The sequence below is a fragment of the Musca autumnalis genome, unplaced genomic scaffold (genome assembly GCF_047663935.1).
Source record: "Musca autumnalis isolate F117 unplaced genomic scaffold, ASM4766393v1 scaffold_4, whole genome shotgun sequence".
Taxonomy (NCBI): domain Eukaryota; kingdom Metazoa; phylum Arthropoda; class Insecta; order Diptera; family Muscidae; genus Musca; species Musca autumnalis.
This window is the reverse complement of record NW_027411977.1, coordinates 195,690,272-195,708,100: the sequence shown is the minus strand read 5'-3', so window position 1 is coordinate 195,708,100 and position 17,829 is coordinate 195,690,272. Positions and strand designations below refer to the sequence as shown.

Sequence of the window (17,829 nt, the reverse complement as noted above, 5' to 3'; positions counted from 1 at the left end):
TTTTGCCTTCGTTGAACATTTTGATGTTGCCTGGCCTGAGGCAGGCATTCAGTGTGCAAGGTTGCGGATGTGCATACGATTGCACCATAGTGGCGCCCAATATGGGGCTTGGTAGATATTATAATAGAACTTGGACATTTAGCGTGCAAGGGTGCGGGTGTGCCTACCATTACACCACAGTGGCACCCAACCTGAGCCTATATAGATATTATAATAGACACAGTGACGCCCAACCTGGGCCTACATAAATATTATAATAGAACTCGGGCATTCAGCGCGCAAGGGAGCGGATGTGCCTACCATTGCATCACAGTGGCGCCAAACCTGAGTCTATATAGATATAATAATAGAACTCGGACATTCAGCGTGCACAGTGGCGCCCAACTTGGGCCTATATAGATATTATAATAGAACTCGGGCATTCAGCGTGCAAGGGTGCGGATGTGCCTACCATTGCACCACAGTGGCGCCCAACCTGGGCCTATATAGATATTATAATAGAATCTGGGCATTCAGCGTGCACAGTGGCGCCCAACCTGGTACTATATAGATATTATAATAGAACTCGGGCATTCAGCGTGCAAGGGTGCGGATGTGCCTACCATTGCACCACAGTGGCGCCGAAATTGGGCCTATATAGATCCTTCAAACTACCGTAAATCGTGATATATCTTATACCAATAATAAAATCTCTAAAAAACAGCGGCGCCCAACCTGAGCCTATATAGATATAATAATAGAACACGGGCATTCAGCGTGCATAGTGGCGCCCAACCTGGGCCTATATAGATATTATAATAGAACTCGGGCATTCAGCGTGCAAGGGAGCGGATGTGCCTACCATTGCACCACAGTGGCGCTCAACCTGAGCCTATATAAATATAATAATAGAACTCGGGCATTCAGCATGCACAGTGGCGTCCAACCTGGGCCTATATAGATATTATAATAGAATTAGGACATTCAGCGTGCAAGGGTGCGGATGTGCCTACCATTGCACCACAGTGGCGCCCAACCTGGTCCTATATAGATAATTACAAAAAATGTAGCGAAATCCTTCAAACTACCGTAAATCGTGATGTATCTTAGACCAATAGTAAAATCTCTAAAAAACAGTTCGATATGTTGCAAAGTAATATTTTTGTCACATGTTCTCACACAAACCACAGTGTACTGTAGAGATTAATCAAAATTGGCAATCACTCCCAAAATTAATGTACGAAATTTTGTGTGCTGGGTTAGGTTAGTTTCAGAATATAACTCTCTTAATATACATATTTCAAATGCATTCTCTTAAACAATCTCTTTTTCTGACGAGTTCAAAAAATCCCGACACTCATTCTCTGTTAACCATGATGTATAGAAATGAAAACAAAGAAACTAAAAAAAACTACCGACAACAATAACAAAAATATTGGTAGCTAACATTGTTTGTTGGTTGAGGAGGGGAGGCCGGCCATAGCCCCGTCATGGCTAAGAAGAAACAATACTCTACTCTAGTATAAATTAATGCTGGCTGGTTGTTATTGTTGTTTTGGTTGGTTGCTGTTAACAACTACTACAACAGTAAACATACACGATTGAATGAACGAACGAACAACCCGACCCGTACGAACGAACACCAACAAACAAATGACGGTTGCCGTTGGTAACTTAACGTACGTTAATGTGATGTGTTGTTTTTTTGGCCCATTCAGTTTTTAACGAATGCTCGGCCTGATAACTTGGTTAACGACGACGCTATAGGTTGGAAGAACCAAAACAATAAAGAAATGACAATTTCAAAATAAAAACAAATAACAATTTTGAGAAAATTTAGAAAAAAAAAACAAATAAATAAAACGCGCGGTCTACAATTGAAATTTGAAGTGGATTTTGACATGCAAATTTTAAAATTATATTGGAATTTGTTATAAATATCTTCCTTAGTGTAAAAAGTTATTAAAAAAAAGAGTTTCTAACTCTCAGTGTGTGTCTGTGTGCGAATAGAAAATATTTGGCCCAAACGGAAATACCAAATAGTGCAATAATAGCAACGACAATAACAACATTAGTACAATACATTTATTAAAAAGCCCCTGAAACAATTGCAAACCTTAACTGACGGAAGTTTCTGTCTCTCTTTTGGTGATGATGATTAAATGTTAAAAAATAATTTAGTTTTAAATGGGAAGTGTTTGAAACAAGTAAAGAAGAAAAAGAAGAAATTTAAGTTCAAAAAGAGTTGAAAAGTTAATTTTTAAAAAGAAATCCAAACAACAACATCTGCTTTTAAGAAATCACATAAATCACAACAAAGTACTTAGCCCTCTTTAAGTTTTACTGTCTCTGCTGTTTGTTGTCTAAAAAAGAGAGGGAGTGAGAGAAGAGTTATTATTGTAACACAGTTGGCAGTTTAACCGCATTATATTGCAAATCGACAACAACAAATGCAATAAGAATTCAACTACTATCACAGCAATTTTTTATTGGATGGATGACTAAAACAATAACAAAAATAAACAATTTCAAGTGATTAAAAACAAAATCAAGGGAAAAGAATCAATTCAAGAAAAAAAATAATAATAAATAAGATAAGATTAAATTGGTCGAATAAACCAAATAAGAGATTTAAATAAAAATAAAAATTATTTAAAAATATAAATTAAAAACACAAATTTATTTCAAATATAAAAATTCCAAAAATTCCAAGTAAATTCAAAAAAAAAAAAATTGTGCAAAATAACCCAACCAACCTTCATGTGGTGTGAAAGGAAATTCCTATGAAAACCCAATAACAAAAAATAAGAAAATAATAAATAAAATAAATTCCAAAATTAAGTTCAAATTTAACAAGGAAAAATAATTACAGCAATAATTTATTTACAAGCATTACAAACAAGTGTTATTTCACAATACCAAAATACAAAAAAAAACAAAAGCAAAAATAAAAATAAAAAAACGTGTACATTATTATTTAAACCCCACAAAAGCTACTAAAAAGTGTTTTTTTACCAGAAAAATATAAACTGTGTACTAAAAACAATAACAACTGTATTAACGCACATTTCGTACGTGTTCATACGTTGCTGTTTCTTCTAGTTTTTTTTATTGGCGTTACACTTGATTCAACAAAGCGTGAAGTGAGCAAAAATAAATATTTTTTTTTATAAATAAAATATATATTTTTTCATTTATTTCAATATATTTTGTGTGTATGTATGCGTAGTTGTATTATTCTGTTTTTATATTCATCATCAACTTGGATATCAATCACACTCACATTCATTGCAATAATCTTAGTAATTTTGATTTCAAAGAAGACCAGTTTTTTTGTGGTTAGAAAAAACATAAATTTGTTTAATTCAAATTATCCGGCAATTTGAAAGTATTCTAAAATCGTTTCTATACCTAAATCTAACCATGAGTTTCGGCCAATATGAATAGTGTGTTACCTCTGAACAGTTTTTGAGAAATTCCAGTATGCACAGATGTGTGAATATCACTTTCGAGAGTATTTTTCATTCAGGTAATTCGGTTTTCGTGCAGACCATAGTTGTATTACGAGACCACAGTTGCATTAGTCGAAGTCTCAGAATCCGGAAGAAGTGACATAATGATAAAAAAGAATTGTTTTTTATTTTCTTGGGCCACTCTAAAAACTTTGGGCGACATCATGGTACAATGATATTATGCCCACCCGTCTTGCACACTGAATGTCCGGGTGTAATTCCCAGGCCAGACAACATGCAATTTTCAACGGTTGAGAAAATACAACTCAGTGTAATTTTTGTGACTTTTTCTAAGTATTACAGTCACTCAAAACTTTTCTACAAATTGTGTTTTAAGACACACCGTTCGGACTCGGCGATAAAAAGTAGCTCCAATTTCATTGAAAATCGGAATGCACTCATTGATATTAAAAAAATCTCCCTTGTGACTTCTGGGCTTTGACTTTGGAATCTGTGTATGAAGTTACGAGGGTTTCCAATTTACCTATTTAAGTATGTCATATCATACAAATTCGCTTCAATCTGTATGCATTGGAAATTCGAAATCAAGACCATTATTAGCTCCTAAAGGTATTCTTGATGTCTCAATAATTGGTCGGCTATTTTTTCCTTCACCATAACTTTCGGCGAGAGTAACCGATTTGGTCCAATTGTTGCACATCGTAAATTTTCGTAAATGTGCAGTTTAAGAACATCCTGTTTTGATTGATTTTTTGCAGCCTGGTTGTCCTTGCTGTCCTATTGCAAAGGTAAATTTTTTCGTGAGTAAGTCCACACTTCCTGAGATATTGGCACAAACGCTCGAAAAAAAACACTGCCTGCACCATCTAAAATGACTGATGGGCAAGATAACATACGAATTGAGTATACGATTTGGCCGAAACTTTGAACATCGTAAAATTTCTTCCAAACGTACATCAAATTTTAATAACACCTTAGGGTGCTTACCTCTCTCAAAACATTCGATTACGTACAGTTTAAGTGCTGCTCGAGGATAGTTTTGAAATTTTATGCGAATGTAGTCCTTGTGCTTCCGGTTACAACGATATACTTTTTTCGATGTGCGAGACCATGCTTCCTGATATAAGGATCCAGAAGCTCCAAAACATTCCTACTGTGGTCAACTAAACTAAAACAATTAAGTTTTAATTAATTTCTCATTGGAGTCGAGCTTAATGACCGATGATGTTTGCAAGTGAAAAAGGAAAGCCCACATGTGACATGTTTCGCCTTTGGTAGAGGCTCATCAGACATATCGGCTGTAGAATGGCTTAGATGTCCTCGAACTTTTCCTCTTTCGAATGCGAATGTGAATACTTGCCAATAAGGTAGCACTCACCTTTGCATATTACACTGTGACACAAAATGGAGGTGAAAATCTGAGGCAGAGATAATTTCTTTTGGGGATGGAATCCTTTGGTGAGTATATTAAGAATCCTGAAGGACAGACCCGCCGTGAGTCGAACTTTCGAGTTGTGACGTGATTAAGTTTTAGCTGAAGACCCGGTAAGGTATCTGGAATTAGCGTTATATCTTTGTTAACTGTTGTTTTAGCTTATTTATGAGATGACATGTCTTCAGTCAAATTGAATGAGGATTATTTTCGCAGAGCATTTCGACCTTCTAACTCGCTTCCTTCAATGTCATTTTCGTCCCTTATTTTAAGAACCGCTAATGTTCTGCAAAAATGTCGCTCAGAAAATTTTAGGTACGACTCTCTTTGACAACTAATCGATTTTGTGTCAATTCTGATCTTATCCCAAATAGAAGTAGCTTGCGCATAGTAATTGATGTCGGAATCAGGGAACTATCGGCTAATGTGTTTAGTAGAGATGTGTAGTTCCGGAACGAACTAGTTCCAAGGAACTATTCCGGACAAGGAACTATTGGAACTATATTCGGCTCTTGCAATTTTATAGTTCCTTTAGTTCATATAGTTCAATTGTATAATTCTCTAATGTTTAGGGGGCTTTGTAGGTTGGTTATATGGTGGGTTCATCCCATTAAAGCCTTAATTAGTGTTCGTCAGAGTTTTATGACAGTAGCACAGGTGGCGAACAGTGTTGTTTCATATTCTTCAGATGGATGAACTGAACTATGTCCTAGACATACACAGTTCCGAAGATGTGATCCAACTCTACTGGTCTTCGACATCTTATTTCTGAAATCAACAAATGAATGGTCGTATGGTTGATTTTTTTGTCAAACGTTTCAAACACGACTGGTTGATTGCCTTCAAACAGATTCGTATAGTTGTCGATATCGGCCGCATGATCAGTAGTGCGATGATGTTGTAGTAATGATCGTTTTTCAGAACCCATGTTGATTTTAGGCTACTGGGAAACTCCTTCTAATCATGGGAAGGGAGTAGTGTTTCATGTACTTTCGAATGAAAATCGGCTTATACGAATCTCGCCTTTGTTGACATTATTGTCTGACTTCAGTAACGGGAACACCATGCCAACTTCCCATGCTTCGAGTACAACATGGGTGGATAATGATAGATTAAGGACACTTTTCAGATACTCCAGGTTATTTCAGTTGCTTAAACATTACGATTGAGATGCCCACACAGATTCAAATGACAACAGCAATATTCCTCAAGGTAACCCGAACGCTGACATTTAGTATACAAGGAGTGTGTGCTTAGAATTTTATCTTAATGAGCAATAGCTCTCATCGCAAATTGTGGTGGTACACCCTCGGCTGGAAGGACTCAAACACGGTGTAGCACACTCTTCATCTTGTCACTCTCTGAGTGCACTATGAACTGCCACTTAAAATAGCAGCCGCATCTCTTCTCATCTGTCACTGTCACGCGGATGAAAGTCGTTCTATCATTCCTCTTTCCCGCATTCGAGAGTGATTTGAACTTTGCCCACCATTTACTAAATCCTGTACCAGTATTGCATTGCTTCAGATGGTCTAGCCACGTTTTCCGCCTATGCAAGGCAGATCGCCTTTACTGGGAAATTCGGTGAACATTGAAATCCTCTGATACCAGACCGTTATTACCATCCAAAAGAAAACTTACTTACTTAGCTGGTAACGGTGCGCCTTAACTAATTTTAAATGAAAGGTGCTTACACCTGGTAAAGATCTCTCGGTTTAGTGATTCGCTTTCTGGAATACCGCGCCTTGTCATCTCTTCATCCACATGTTTGCGCCATCTATTCTTTGGCCTGGCAATTCTGCGTGCACCGCCATGCGGCCCTAATTTAAACGCTCTTTAGCGGGTTCATCATCGCTTATTCTTGTGATATGGCCTAGCCAACGCAATTGCTGCATCTCGATACGTTAAATATACTGATGTCGTTGTATAGCTGATACAGCTCGTGGTTCATGCGACGTCGATATTCACCGTTTACGCAGATTGGTCCGTAGATATTTCGAAGAATTTTTCTCTCAAACACGCCAAGCACTACCTTATCTGCTTGCGCAAGTACCCAGGCTTCGGAACCATACATCTGCACGGTTAGTATCAGTGTTTTGTAAAGCGTTATTTTTGATTGACGAGTTGTGGCTTTGTTTTTAAAGTGTTTACTTAAACCAAAATAGAATCTGTTGGCCCATACATTTCTTCTTTTTATTTCACAACTGATGTCGTTTGTTGTGTTACGGCGGTGCCGAGGTATACGAAGTCTTTTACTACCTCAAAATTATAGAAACCAACTTCAACAGTTCATCCGAGCTCAATGAACGCATTGCGCGTCGACACAATCAACTTGGTCTTCTCGCCGTTTACCGCCAGACCCACTTTAGAAGATTCTCCTTCATAAAGGTATCGATTACTTCTTTTACTGATCGTCCCATGATGTCTATATCGTCAGCATAAGCAAGTAACATATGGCTATTGGTGTAGATTGTGCCACTTCTTTTGACGTTTGCCTCTCGTATAACCTTTTCTAGTAGGATGTTGAAAAGATCACACGAAAGGCTGCGTCCTTGCGTGAAACCTTTTTTCGTACAAAACTTTTCGGAGAGGTTCTTTCCTATTTTAACTGAAGATCTTGTGTCAGTGAGAGTCATTTTACAAAGCCGAATGAACTTTGAGGGGATACCAAATTCAACATGGCTTGGACAACCTTTGTATTCCAAGGTATTCCAAAGGAAACTAATGTCAGGTATATGCCGCGAGGCATATATCTATCTTCCTATGAATAGATACCTAAAAGAGAGAAATATTTCGTAGGTGATAAAGAAATTTTGTAAGTCTTCGGCGTTCACTTTTAGGGACCTGAGGTTTCATACCACAGACTGAAAAAATCAACACAGTCTACACCAAAAGCAACCATAATCCTTCTTATGGTTCTTACAGCGGCAGCGGGTTCTTACGTACCGGATTGACCCGAAACCAAAAGTGTTTCGGCCAGCGGCTGCCAACCCAGCATTATATGCTGCTACAACAACAACAATAATCCTTCTTATATTTCAAGAATCCCACTTGGGCGGCGTTTTTAAAACATTCAGACCATTATCAAGAGAAATACATATGAAAAATAAAATTATAATTACAACGCTACAAAAGCCACAAAGACAAAATATGGTCCTATGTTCACAATATTTGGTAGAGTACTTTTTTGACCACCAACTTTGACCTGCCAACTAACAGCCAGTTTAGACAAAAATGTCAACAAAAACTACATACAAAAATCCTGAAATCGGGTGATACCGGGTGATATAGGGACTATTCAAAAACATTGAACTGTGTTCTACAGTTTTTGGTGGAGACATTTTTGACCATGAATATGAACAAAAATATAGATAACAACTTCAAAATACCTGATTTTGGGTAATACTGTTATATGGGGATATTCCACAATGTGGAAATATGTTGGAGATGTTTCGTGGCTACTGAGAACCCTAATGGCCCCGGCACATATGGTCCGTGGTGCGTCGCGTCACGCTTTAAAAACAACAACCACATGAAAAAGTGTAAGTGATGTCAAGTTTGTTCTTGAAGTTTTCATGTGGTTGTTGTAACACGACCGACACTCAACCTCAATGTAGCTTAACAATTTGTTATATAGGGCTGTACGAAAATGTGGGCCAACATATCCCACTTGAACCACCGGCAAACAAAAGACGCATATGGGCTACATTTTAGCAAATTATCACAATTTTTGGCTTTAAACCTGCATCGGGCACCATCACAAGTAAAGGCGAAACATTTTGCCTGTATGGTGTTAAACAACATCAAATGCTTTAATTGAACCACAGCACATGATGTTGCCTATAGTGTACGTGTGTTTCTGTCCGTCTTCCCTATGCTCATGAGCATAGTCGAAGCCCATTGCTGATTTAAACTAAATAAAAGGGCAAAAGTGTTGAACTTTTGGGGAAGAAGTACCTGAAGGAATGTATCGACATTGTCTATCCTGGATCTGAAATTAATTTTGGGAGTCATCCCTTTCGATAGTTATCGTGTCGACCAGGTGAGTTGGTCACCGTAGAATTTGTTTATGTCAGGAAGCATGCATTTGCAAATAAAGGTAACAAGAACTACCATCGAAAAAATTCCAGAAAATGCTCGAACATGCCTTAAACTTTACTTAAGCGAAATTGAAATTTTGTGAGGGGGGTACCTAAGAGGTTGTCCGATATAATCCCTCTTCGAACTTGTTTTACTTTTGAAATATCAGTCACTCCTTTCAATAGTTATCGTGCCCACCAAAAATATCAAAACGATCCTCAAAAATCCCGTCTGCTCATCTAAACCTTGTAGTCACTCAATTTTGTTCAGATCGTCACGAAGTTTTTGGTTGAGATGGGAGTTCCAGAGAGGAAAGAGCCTACTGATTTAGGTAATGAAAATATTCATGTCGAAATGAGCAAAGATCCTTGTAGGGAAAATAGTGCAATTTTTATTCTTATGCGAATATGGGGATATTCCAAAATAGCCGAATAGCTGTTGATCCTTCCCATTTCTTTTATTATATTTTTTATTGTAGTGACGAATATCCCAATATTAATGAAGACCTTTTGAGCTTTAAATTGACCGCCACCAATTACTAGACAGCGTAATTTTATGCAACCCCTATTTTTGGTCCGATTCATGACAAATTTTGGGACTGGGCATATTTTTGGTTTCTGATTAAATTGCAATCGAAACTATGACATTTCCAAAATTATGCAAAATGCATACATTTTTGCATATGCAAAATTTATGCATTTTACATATTTTCTTATGCAACAAATATTTCAATAATAGGTACAAAAATGTTTGTACAATTTTTTGTTTAAAATTTTCTTCAAACAAATCAATAAAATAGAGAAATATGTAACCACAGACACAACCTTCAAAATACCGAAAATCGGGAGGTATCGTTCTATGGGGGCTATATGAAGGCCTGAACCTAAACCGACAAATTTTAAGTGGAAAGGAAGACTTAATACCAAATTTCAGCCATTTCGGCGGGATATTGAGGCCACATCCTTCAAAATACCGGAAATCGAGAGGTACCCTTCCATGTCTATATGAAGACGTGGGCCTATACCGGGAAATTTCAGGTGGAAAGTTTTATACCTTCAAGGAAGACTTAATACCAAATTTCAGCCATTTCGGAGGGATATTGAGGCCACAACCCTCAAAATACCAGAAATCCGGAGGTACCATTCTATGGGGGCTATATGAAGGCTTGGACCTATACTGACAAATTTCTGGTGGAAAGTTGTGTACCCCCAAGGAAGACTTAATACCAAATTTCAGCCATTTCGGCGGGATATTGAGGCCACAACCTTCAAAATACCGGAAAGCGGGAGGTACCCTTCCATGTGGTCTATATGAAGACGTAGACCTATACCGAGAAATTTCAGGTGGAAAGTTGTATAGCCCGAAGGAAGACTTAATACCAAATTCTCGGAGGGATATTGAGGCCACAACCTTCAAAATACCAGAAACCGGAGGAACCATTCTATGTGGGCTATATGAAGACGTGGACCTATACCGACAAATTTCAGGTGGAAAGTTTTATACCCCCAGCGAAGACTTAATACCAAATTTCAGCCATTTCGGGGGGATATTGAGGCCACAACCTTCAAAATACCAGAAATCCGGAGGTACCGTTCTATGGGGGCTATATGAAGACGTGGACCTATACCGACAAATTTTAGGTGGAAAGTTTTATACCCCCAATGAAGACTAAATACCAAATTTCAGTCATTTCGGTGTGATGTTGGGGCCACAACCATCAAAATATCGGAAATCGGAAGGTACTGTTCTATGGGGGCTATATGAAGACGTGGACCTATGCGGATAAGTTTCAGTTGTAAAGTTTCATATCCCTAAAGAAGACTTAATACCAAATTTCAGCCATTTCGGTGGGATATTTAGACCACAAATACTTGATAATATTTTTGCATATGCTCATTTTATGTAAATATGTAAAAATATGTCAAAATATGAACGATATGCAAAATATGGAAAAATGACTGGTCCTAATTCGTTTTATTTTGTAATTAAACTAGTTTCTAACCATATATGCGTTTGCATAGGATTCCGCCGTCTACCAATTGTGTTACTTAAAATGGTCAAATGCTGCACATGTAGGAAAAGCTATCCCAATTTCCAAATTGTGACAATACAATTACAACGGCGGTTTTGTCGCTTCTGTTGGATGTATTCCAAGGAAAAAACCGATAATGAATGTAGATCTTCTGAGCTTTACATCAATAGCGAACGTGTTGGTGTTGTTGGTCTAATATCAGAAGTATTGTAAAGGCGCAAAGCTATCCAAAATTTAATATTTTAAAATTTGTATTTTATTTATGAGGTATTAAATCTAATCGAGAAGACCAAAAGAGTTTTAAATCAGTACCCAGTAGGTTGTCGAATGCATATTTATAAAAAAAAGCGTCAAGCAATGTCTAGTTAAAGAAAGTCATTTTAAAATACCACTCCGTCGTAGATCCCCTTTCCATACCTATTTAATACACATTATTTAACTGTGTGTCTTTTTGTCCAAAATTATTTTCTGAGATTTAAAATCTTACAAAATGTCATTGATCGATATATTGCCTTGAAAATAACTTTTCTCTTTTATAAAGAAAAGCTTGGATCTTTTCAAATGGAATAGACAATGCTCATTAAATGTAATTTACGATCAAATGATAAGTTTAAACTTCCTTTTTGTACTTCATTTACTTGTCTTAGAACAAAAGCTTCATTATGATAATCTTTGAAACCGTATTTTTTAACCGAAAAAATCTCTGAAAAACCGTTAGAATTGATATAAAACAGAAAACAATAGGTGTGAATACAAATTATGGGTATTTAACTGTCATAATGAAGAGCAGCACATTGTTAATGCGCTACACAATGTGCTGGACAGGTGTATTGTTATTCTTATGTAAATACCACGGGATTAATATTCTTTTTTAGGAAAATATATTCAAAGTTTGAAAGAAAAGAGAAAATTTCCGGAAAACTTAACTAAAGAATTGTGATGAAAATTTTATCTTTTTACAGAAAGAATTTCTCTAGTCCAATTGTATAAATATCCATTGCTAAATTGTTCGTAAAGCCCACATAAATCGTTATAATGTTTTCTTTCGATCAAAATGGCTTATTTTTCTGTTTTTTAAATTAAATTCGAAATTTGTTTTGTTTTCGTTAAACTAAGAAATATGCAAACAACCTGTTGTCGTCTTGACTGTAAAACAAACGCGTGTTTTTAATTTACATTCATTCTAAAACTGGTCTATCATCTCCCACGAAACGATAAAAAACTGGACTTCTAACAATCTTAATATTGTATTTGTTATTCTCTTGAATTTCTTCTCACATCAACTTCCATTCCATCTGTATTTATATAGCATCACTTTATTTTGTCTTTTCAGTAATACATTTAGCATAGCTTATTTGTTATTATGATTATTCTCTTTTCTTTTTTTGTTGTGTTAATTCTTAAATCACCTCCCATTACCTTCATAATTTCACCTTAATGTTTTGTTTGTCTCTGTCTGTAGTTTGTTTTATATTTATTTTTGGCAAAGAAAAAAAATCTTTTCGTTTAAGTATTTTTTTCTTCTTTTTTACTGTCTGTTTCTTGGCTGTTGGAAAGTTAATCCATACTTAAGAAAAAAATTGTATATTTTTTATAATTTTGCTTTTATTTTTAAGTTTGTTTCTTTGTTTTCTGTTCGCTGATTTTTCTGTTTTTTGTCTGTGTAATAAATGTATGACTAATAACTTGGTGTTTTGAGGTATTTATTTTTTTATAACTGGCAAAAATAAATTAACAACAATAAATTGATAAAATAAAATTAAATTATGAAATACATGTTTATGTGTGTGAGAAATAGATCCGGATTTATTCGGGGGCGTTTAATGCGGTTAACTGTTTATTGTGTGGTAAAGAATAAAAAATCCCACATGGCTTTGTTCAAGCCGCAACATCAAATGAATAAATGTTCTAATTGTGTTTTCTGGTTAATGTGAGAATCATAAAATTTGCAAATAGGAAATGAGTGGGAAAAAATCGAAATGAAATATAAATTCTAAATTAATACACATAAATAACCTAGGAAGCCATTACCAAAACTCAATCTAAACACAAAAATATTTGAAAGATTTATTTAATTAAATTTCTACCAAAACCATCAGTATTTTGAGTATAAAGTTATATTTACAGCTTTCAAATTATTATAGTGTTCATTTGAAAACTATGATTATTCGAGTGCTACTAGAAAAATGGCTGACACAACACTACTACACTACAGTCGCAATTTGACATTTCCTTTGGAAAGTTTGACAATTTTTAGTCTAAACGAACTCAGTAAGGTTTGAAATGTGTTTCAGACAATTTGGAGTTGATTTAGCAATGTCCGTCCGTCTGTCCGTCTGTCTGTCTGGCTGGTGCGCACGATAACTCTCGAACGGATGAACCGATTCGCTTCAAATTTTGGCTTTCGTAATATTTTGTCCAAACTTAGTTTAAGTTCGTAGATGAGCTATATTTGTCCACTCCTTCCGGTACCTCCCCCACAAAAGTTCAAAAATGTTCGGAAAATTTGTGGGAATGATAACTCTTGAAGGGAGTAACCGATTTGGTCCATACTTTGCACATCGTGAAATTTCTATCAGACCTAGAAGAGGTTCCAATATGGTCCCAATCGGCCCACTCCTTCTGGTAACTCCCACACAAACTTTCCGATAAGTTCAGTTTAGGACCTGCTCTCGAATCGCTTTGATTTTTGTTGCAACAACTTGTATTCACCTCCCCCCATACGACGGTTTAAGTTTCATCAGGGGCAAGTCCATACTTCCTGAGAAAATAGCCTGAAAGTTGCAAAAAGCCCCTATGACACCGTGTGAGGTGGTTGTAGCGCAATATAACTCTCGAACGGATCTGCCAATTCGGTCCAAAATTTGGTCTTCGTAATATTTTATCAACACATAGTTTAAATTCGAAGATGGGCTATATCGGTCCACTCCTTCAGGTACCTCCCCCACAAAACTTCAAAAATGTTCGGAAAAATTTTGCGCACGATAACTCATGAAGGGAGTGACCGATGTAATCTATACTTTGCACATCCTAATATATCTACCAGATATAGAGCACGTTCGAATATGAACAATATTTGTCTACTCCTTCTGGTACCTCTCACACAAAATTTCGGATAAGTTCTCTTTAAGACCTGCTCTCGAATCACTTTGATTTTTGATAAAGCGATTTGTATTCGCTACCTCCATTACGACGGTAAAAGTTTTTTCAGAGGCAAGTCCATATTTCTTGGGAAAACAGCCCGAAAGGAGAGCACGATAACTCCAACATTTAGTCTTCGTCATATTATTTCCAAACTAAGTTTCATGGGCAATACCGGTCCACAACTTTCGGTACATCTCCCCAATATTTAAAAAAAATTCACTAAAATGCTAGGACGATATCACTTGAATGGGGCAACCAATTTGGTCCAAACTTTGGATCTCCTAATATTTTATCAAAATTTAGTTTAACTTCTAAAATGGCCCATATCGGTCCTCCCTAAGGGTACCTGCCCTGCAGTTAATTCCTAATCCACATTTTTATCGGCAAATTCAAATGTCCAAAAAGGGCCACAAAATTGTGAAGATACCTTAAATACATTCGATCTGTCCGGAGGTGAAAGTTTCGCTTCACATTGGCTGAGGGTATATATCTGTCGGCAAAGCCGACTGACACTTTTTTACTTGTTTTTCATAGCTTTCGACATGGGTTATCACGGCAAGAGTGCATCGATGAACTTAAATCTTATTATAGTTGTGAAGCACCATCCATCCCATACCACTGTGAAAAATTGGTGTAATGAATTCAGTAGAGTTGGGCAATCCAGTTCCCGGACCGCATCGATCTTTCTAGTTCCTTTTCCCAAAAGGAATAGTTCCAAAGTTCAAAATAGTTCCGGGATTGATGTAGTTCAATGAATCTTTTTCTTTCGTCGTTCTCTTGTTTCCTTCGTTCCAAATAGTTCCGAGACCATTATAGTTCAAGAAATATTTCTCGTTCATTGTTATTTTTGTTTTCATCGTTTGGTGTGGCAGCATCTGAATAATGAACAAAGCGAACGAGAAAGATCAAAGTGAGTGTGGAATTGAAGGAATGAAAATGAAAGGAAATATATGAACTAAAGGAACTATATGAATGCAAGAACTGGATATAGTTCCTTGTCTGGAATAGTTCCGCTCAAAGACGAATGTCGTCCAAAAACGGCTGTTGTGCCAGCAAACATTGATGCCGTGCATGAACTGATAATGCAAGGTCGCCCTGTGACTTACTGTGAGAGGCATCCTTGGACATTTCTTCCACCAGCATATATTCGATACTTCATGAATAAAAATAAGGTCTTGTCGATTGGTGCAAAGAAATTGTGAATAAATACGATCGCGGTGCCTTAAAATACTTTTATAAGATCAACACAGGTGACGAATTATGGTTCTAAATGTATGAGGTCGAAAAAAGCAGGAATCGACCGTGTGGGTCTTCGAAGACGAACCAACTTCAATGAAAGTTGTTCATGGAAGAAGCACTTCGAAGCGAATGTGTTCGCCTGTTTCTTCGGCAAAACTTGTGGCAATAATTCCGCTTGAACAACGCAGGACGGTGAATTTTGAGTGATACACCGCAAATTATTTGCCTCAAATATTTAAGAGATGCTCTGCTCAATTCAAGTCACAATATGCCGTTGAGCCGTTTAAAAACCATGTATTGTAGGTATTTCATTCGGAGTGGAAAATTGCTTCAAGTTGGTCCATAAATCTTTCGAAGAATTTTTGTTTTGCATCTTGCATCTGCTTTCGCAAGTACCCATGCTTCGGATCCATACATAACAGCAGTTAGTATCAGTGTCTGGTAGAGTATAAATTTTGTTTGACGAGTTTTTTTTTACCAATTTTAACAGCTGATCTCATGTCAGTTAATATTGATCTTATTTGGCTGTCGAAGGCGGTTTTATAGTCGACAACTATGTATCGATCTGTCTTTCATGAGTCTTCTCTAGGATTTGGCGTAGAGTAAAGATTTCCCTGGTCTAGAACCGCATTGGTATGACCTGATCAATCCGTTGGCCGCAAGTAAAAATATACCGTTCACACAATACGCCCGACAGCAGTTTGGAGAATTATGCCTCTGTAGTTGGCTCAAACCGTCTTGTCTCCTTTCTTATGCACGGGACATAGCAGACTGTGGTTGCATTCCTCCAGTCAAATTTTGCTAATCAACTTACTAATGCATACTCCATATCAGTATGTCGCCACGGGTCTTGAACAGTTCGGCAGGCAGCCCATCAGCTCCTGCTGCCTTATTGTTCTTTCAATTGTTGTGATTGTCGGACTTTAGTTGGGTGGTAAACACTCAATGCCGTCGTTTGAGATTAATTTTGAGGAGTCTTCATCGCCGCCGCATATTCGATACCAAAAGCTTGACGAAATGCTCCGTTATCTGTCAAAGTTGCCAGGTTCCTTTCATCATTTTGCAGGAGAATGTGCCTGCACCATACTTTTCAGTCTGGTACTTTACAATCTGGTAACATTTTCGGACTCCTGAACATCTCAAGTTTCTCACTTTCGCGTTTTTCCTTATTTTTCTTTCTTCTTTTTCGGAAATGCCGTCTCATCTCCCCTCTTCTCCTGGTACTTTCCTTGGCACTTCGTGTTGCTACTGACTGCAGGGTTGGCCTGAATGCCGCGTTGTTCTCTTTAATAGCCTTTCGATACTCCTGATCGTACCATAGATTTTTCGGTGGTGCTACTTGGTGCCTGCACCATACGCTTTAGTCTGGTATTTTGACCACTTTGTCAAATTTTAGAATTTCATTGTGACTTCTGAACAGCTCATGTTTTTCCTGCTCTTTCTACTTTCTTCTGAAAAATATTTCCTGATATTTTCCTTGGCGCTTCATGTTGCTACAGACTGCAGAGTTGGCCTGAATGCCGAGTTTTTCAATTCAGGTGTCTTACACCACTCCTGATCTCACCATGGATTTTTTGATACCCAAGTACAGATTCTGCGGCAGTTCGAAGAGATTGGGCTATTCTTAGCCATTGCTTTTACACATTATTGGGACATGGAGTGCCACCTTCTAGCTTGTGGGTGAGTTGAGCGAAGTAGGCTTGTAATATCGTAGTTTTTACCACAACATTAAAGGCCGCAGCACATACTGTCCGTTGAGCGTCGCGTTACAACAACTACATGAAAACTTCAAGAGCAAAATTTGCATCACTTACACATTTTTCATGTGGTTGTTGTTTTTAACGCACAATGCGTCACACAACGGATCGTATGTGCCGGGGCCTTAAGACGATTGCGTACCATGGCTGCTACAAGGAAATGGTCTGAATATGTGTACGCTTCTCGAATCGATCGGACATCTATCACACTGAAAGAGTGTCTTCCGTCTATAATAACAAAATCGATTTGGTTTTTCCATTTTTTGAACCTCCCTTGTGTGTGTAGAGCTGTTGAACCTGGTGCTGCTCACTACCATGTTTATTTGCAGCTGCAAAATTAATCTTTCCTTTAGAAGGCTGCACTTGCCGACCGTGGGACTAAAGATATTTTCCTCTTAATTTTTGCATTAAAAACTCCTAGAACAATCTTAATATTATGGTCAGGACATCGGTCATATGCACTATGGAGGAGACTGTAGAATATAACCTTGGTCTGTTCGTCTCTCTATTCGGTTGCTGCTGAGATTGATGTTAAAGAACATTGAGTAAATCTGAAGACCAGGCGTTTAAGCGTCCTATAAATCCAACACCCAGCTAAAATTTCGTTTAATGGCAACTATGATACAGTGCACTTCCTGTAAGGCTATAATATCAGCATTGTACTTACCAAGTACACCGACAGTCCGCAAATAC

At 37.2% G+C, this 17,829-nt stretch overlaps 1 protein-coding gene across 7 annotated transcripts in view; it reads left to right on the top strand.

The window, feature by feature from the left end:
• LOC141401062 (bicaudal D-related protein homolog) overlaps positions 1–17,829 on the top strand; it is a 289,088-nt gene that overhangs the window by 50,330 nt on the left and 220,929 nt on the right. For 4 of the 7 annotated variants that reach the window (XM_073980889.1, XM_073980886.1, XM_073980890.1 and 1 more), the window contains exon 1: positions 1,696–3,122. The exons of 1 other annotated variant lie outside the window; for it this stretch is intronic. The gene's annotated coding sequence lies outside the window, so the exon portion shown is untranslated. Of the gene's footprint in view, positions 1–1,572; positions 3,123–17,829 lie in introns of those variants that run through there. 2 more of the 7 variants (XM_073980884.1, XM_073980883.1) reach the window with 1 other exon arrangement.